Source organism: Bison bison, unplaced genomic scaffold (genome assembly GCF_000754665.1).
Source record: "Bison bison bison isolate TAMUID 2011002044 unplaced genomic scaffold, Bison_UMD1.0 scf7180017864340, whole genome shotgun sequence".
Classification (NCBI taxonomy): Eukaryota; Metazoa; Chordata; class Mammalia; order Artiodactyla; family Bovidae; genus Bison; species Bison bison.
The window spans coordinates 5807056-5812496 of record NW_011494912.1 but is presented as its reverse complement, the minus strand read 5'-3'; the positions used below and the strand labels follow the sequence as shown (position 1 = coordinate 5812496).

At 53.1% G+C, this 5441-nt stretch overlaps 1 protein-coding gene across 1 annotated transcript in view; it reads left to right on the top strand.

Moving 5' to 3' along the window:
* The window catches only part of CUX1 (cut-like homeobox 1), a 351136-nt gene that overhangs the window by 256697 nt on the left and 88998 nt on the right, over positions 1-5441 (top strand). The window lies entirely within an intron of this gene.

Genomic DNA, 5441 nt, shown 5'->3' with positions numbered 1-5441 from the left:
GGAGAAGGCAATGGCACCCCACTCCAGTACTCTTGCCTGGAAAATCCCATGGATGGAGGAGCCTAGTGGGCTGCAGTCCATGGGGTCGCTAAGAGTCAGACACGACTGAGCGACTCCACTTTTACTTTTCACGTTCATGCATTGGAGAAGGAAATGGCAACCCACTCCAGTGTTCTTGCCTGGAGAATCCCAGGGACAGGGGAGCCTGGTGGGCTGCCGTTTATGGGGTCGCACAGAGTCGGACACGACTGAAGTGACTTAGCAGCAGCAGCAGCAGCATGGGGGTCGGGGTGGGGAACAGGGGAGGTGATCACACAGCAACCCACTCTGAGTTTGTGTGATAGTCCGGACCTCGCCCATTGTGCGAGTGATCCCAAGGAGCCAGGCACACGCCTCTCAGTTCTCTGCCTCTTGATTTTCCTAAGATTAATGGAATCTGCTTTTGGCTGGAACTTTCCCAGCTCAATCAGGGCAACTTTGAACTGTCAGATTCCAGACTCTTCAGTGCTGTGGGGCGACCACGGACCCTGGAGCCAAACCCCTGGGTTCCAACCCCAGCTCTGCCATTTATCTGCTGTGTGACTTGGGGCAAATGGCTTAACCTCCCTGAGTCTCATTGGTACCATCCATAAAATGGGTTTTCACACGGATTCTGGAAATTACTCTGAGTAAGGCCAGTCCTGCCACATAATCCGTCATCTGACAGACAACCTTAGTGGCGAGTCTTCTGTGGTCAGCATCAGTGCTCTGGTCCAGGAGCCCCGGTTTCCAAGCCAGCTCCATCACTATTTCACGTCCAGTGATGTAAACTCAGGTGGTAACACTTACCAGGCCTGAGTTTCCTGGCATGCAGAGTAAGGAGGAAGTGATCCTGAGGACCGCTCAGCTTTGATGGCCTGTGATGGGTGAATCACACTTGTCGGAGTCCTTTTATTTATTTAGTTTTTCTTAAGTGTTTTTTTTTCTGACTTAGACTAGTTTTAAAGTTTTCATTGACTTTCTTACAACATTGTTTCTGTTGTTTTTTTTTTTGTTTTTTTTGTTTTTGCTTCTGTTGTTTTTATGTTCTGGTTTTTTGGCCACAAGGCATGTGGGATCTTAGGTCGCCAACCAAGGATTGAACCCACGCCCTCTGCACTGGGAGGCAAAGTCTTAGCCCCTGGACCACCAGGGAAGCCCCTGTCCTTTTACTTAACAGACAGTTGGAGAGCCCTTGCTGTGAGCCGGGACCCGCAGTAGATACTGGGAGAGCCAGGAGGGACGAGCGAGGCCCTCCCCAGAGAGAGGACCATCCAGTGGGAGACGTCCTGCTGTAAAAAGGTGACACATCACTCTGACAGCATCTCTGCCACCCAGCCCATGAAGGGCATTGTCATTTCTTTATATAGATGAGGAAATGGAAGCTCCCTAGACGTAAACCCCTTGTCCCAGAATGTTCGGCCCCAGTGTCCAAGCCAGGGCTCGAGCGGGGGCCACCTCCGCCCCAGACCAGAGCTTTAAAATTATTCCCCAGGAACAGATCCAAAGCAAAGCTTTAGTGTGAGGACCCCTTGTAAGACGAGATTTTTGTTTTCTCTCTTTAAGTTCACATTTAACTAAAACATGACTTAAGCGTTTCAGGATACAGAGAAAAGTTTTCCATTTAAGGCACCATCACAACCTTTGTACTTAATGGACTCTGGTATTAATTTTGTCCAAAACGTCCTCTCGTCCAAGTTCACCTGGATGGGACCCAGCCCCACGGCCATGGCAGGAGGAAGCTGTCGAGGATGGCGTCTACACAGCTTCTCATGGCTTCTGTGTCGCTTGGGGTCCTTGAGAGAAGGCCATGCATCCTGTGTCCACATGGGGCTCCTGAGCTACAAGTTGTGATTGAGAGGGTTTCTGGCACCGTCCTGGACTGTAGCAACCAAAACATTTCGGAAGGAAATGAGTGTTTGTGCAGGTAGAGTAAGTTGTGGATCCTCGGGGTGCTTAAACACTTCATCATCGGCTAAGTGCAGTGTTTACATGGCACTGCTTCAGTCTCCCACTAGCAACCCTGCCAGGGCTCCCCTCGGGGGTGCGTTCCCACGTAGCTCGGCAGCTCCAGCCCCAGCCAGTCGGGGAGCGAATGAGCAAACATAGGAAACTGGGCCAGCGGCACAAGTCTGTTAGGCTTGGCTGGCAGAACCCAGCAGAGAAACAGTCGAGGCTATAGATCCAGCAAAAGCCAAAGATCCCGGGCCACTGGGGTCTTAGTGGAATCGCCAAATCCAGAAGGCGCTGCTTCGCCCGAATGAGGGGCCGTGCGGGGCTCCTAACGGTTATCTTATTTCTCCCTCATGACGCCGCGGTCGTTAGAGGAGTTAGTTGCCTTCATTTGGTACGTGAGGAAACAGGCTCAGAAGAGTTAAGTCATCTGCCCAAGGTCACACAGCTAGAAAATGACCAAGTTGGAATGTGAGCCCAAGGTTGTCTTGCTCCAAAGTCCACCCCTTCTTCCATCCTTCCACCCTGGCTTCGTGCACACTCAAGGAGACAGGAGATATGCAGGCTCTTTGGCAAGTATTTACAGGAAAATATTAGTTCGGGGCTCTGATGCCCCACACCAGGCCGTCTTGAACCTAAACACCTGTCCATCAGGTGAACGTACTGGGTGGAGTCTGCCTACGTTGGCCACTTGGCATTGGCAGGAATAGCAGGTTGGTGAGGAGGAAGGGAAACTGAGCCTCCCGGTCCCTCGGCCCTCCCCAGAGAGGTCAGCCTAGACTCCAAGCGTTTGCCTTGCAGGCTGGGGTCCCGGCCCACCATCACCACACGTCAGGTTTCCCGCATATTGAGTAACACTCTTGTATCTTTTTCATATTTCACCTGAAGATGGCTGCAGGGTAGCAGAGATCATTATCTGGCTTCTTCTGTCCAGTCTTGGTGTTCTGGTCTCTGTGGGAGGATTTATGTGACCTGCGAGAGTCCACACAAGCAGGTTGGCAGGCAGGCAGACAGTTCCAAGGGACAAACTTTAACAGGTGCTCCCTCAGCCAATTCTGCTTCTGCATTCATTCTCCCCGTTGAAAACACACTCCCCACCCCTAAGTCCCAGCACCCAGAGGGACACAGGCCCTTATATATGAAGCCTGGAGCCTGGGCAAGTCCCCCAAGACAGACTCCCGGGACCCCATGCTGGTGCTCACAGGGGCCTGTTGTCAAGCTGAGGGAAGTCAGTTTATGTCCTTCCACGGTTTGTCCGAGCCAGGGTCCTGACCCTGGACCCCATCCGTGTCACTGGGAAGTCCCTGGGCCCTACCCCAGGCCCCTGAACCACAGCCACCAGGGCAGGGCCTAGACCCCGTGTGTTTGTTAAACCCCTCAAGGGATTTGGGGTTTCCTGGCGGCTTAGTGGTAAAAAATCTGCCTGCAGTGCAGGAGATGAGGGTTCAATCCCTGGGTCAGGAAGATACCCTGGAGAAAGAAATGGCAACCCGCTCCAGTATTCTTGCCTGGAGAATCCCATGAACCAAAGAGCCTGATGGGCTACAGTCCATAAGGTCACAAAGAGTCGGACACGATTAGCGATTAAACAACCAAGGGATTTGGGTGTGGCTAAGTCAAGGCCTAGACAGACACGAGGGAGGCAGTGGTCCTGGTCCCCTGAGTCCACGCTTCTCAGTAATAATCTCAACTGATTAATCTCAGTTATTACTGATTATTACTGAATTGCCAGATGCCAGCCTCCTGCAGTTTTCCACCCCTCCCCAACCCTGTCCACCATCTCCTTTGAGCTGGTGCCCACAGACCAGCGGGCCACCCCCTATCTCCCAGGTGTAGGCCTCTCCTCCACCCGCGGCCCCTGGTCCACGCCCAGGCCCCTGTCCGGCTCTCCCTCCATTTCCTGCTGTGTCTACACAATGGGACGACAGGATGCCCTTGTGCTGGAGATGGGAATGAGCGCGTTCAGGTGCAGAGGAGGGTGGTGTTTTCTATCCTAATTCCAAGGTCCCATTGCTTTAGGGTGTATTACCTCATCTCATCTCTCTCAGTTTATGTGAGACACGAATGATGTTTGCTATGTTACGAATAAGCATTCTCTGGCTGTTCCTGAATTAACTGGCATGCCTACATTCTTGTGGTCGACTTGTGGGCTAAGACAGGCTGGGCCCCAGGAGTTGAGTGGCCAGCCGTCCCCTGGGACAGTCCATCCCCTGCCCCCATCCTGGATCCAGGGCCACACTGAGAGCTGCTGTTTTTACACGTCTTCTGAGCCCCTCGTCCCTGATGTGGTGACCTGCACTCACCCGTTGAAAACCCCAGATCACTTTCCGGTTTGTCTTACAGATTCTCTCCCTAAGAGCACTTTCACAGTCTCTATGGCTGCCATTCCTCATCCCTGGTAAATAAGTTCAATTAGATACCATGGCACAGCCTACCCCCACCATGAGGCCGACCTCCCTGTGTCACTGTCATCGCATCCCCCTGCTAAGTCCAGGCCCCCTGGCCACCCTCCCGAGTGGTCACTTTCAGGTACCAACAGACTCGGTCCTCTTCGAGGTGGCCTCTCAGCGTCGGTCGCCCCTTCCTCGTGCCCTGCTCCCTGCCTCTCCCACCCCGTCCCACCTGTGGCGTCCATGCCTGGAGACAGATCCCCCCCTTCTTCCCACGGGCTCACCCGTCCACCCACACCCTCCCTCCATCCGCAGGCCCCTCCACTGTCCTCACTGCCGGGAGGACCTCTCTGCAGGCTCCTGACTTCGGTCCCTGCCCATGTCTAAGGGCAGTGCTTCCTAAATTCTCTGTGGTTAAGGACACTTTTATTTGTTCTGTTTTGTTTCTAATTTCCAATCTGTTGCAGACTGTTTTACAAAAGACAATAAAAACGTCACAGCAAAATCAGATTGCTGTAAAAGTTTCTAAACGCTTATTCTCCATCTCTGTGCTTGTCTCACTGTGTACCAGCCACGGTTTATGAATTGGCACCAGTCCGTGGAGCACAGTCTGAACAGAACTGGTCTGGACAGCATGTGCCTCTTTAATAAGTTGGCGAGAGAATGCTCGCTGGGGCCCCAGGGCCACGGGCAGATCTGCCAGAAGTCAAGGGAAGTGAAGGGCTTACTTTACAACATCATGCAGACCAGAGACAGAGAAGGCAATGGCACCCCACTCCAGCACTCTTGCCTGGAAAATCCCATGGACGGAGGAGCCGGGTAGGCTGCAGTCCATGGGGTCGCTAAGAGTCGGACCCAACTGAGCGGACTCACTTTCACTTTTCACTTTCACTTTTCACTTTGATGCATTGGAGAAGGAAATGGCAACCCACTCCAGTGTTCTTGCCTGGAGAATCCCAGGGACAGCGGAGCCTGGTGGGCTGCCGTCTATGGGGTCGCAGAGAGTCGGACACGACTGAAGCGACTTAGCAGCAGCAGCAGCAGCAGACCAGAGACACTGCCCACAAAGCTTCACATTCT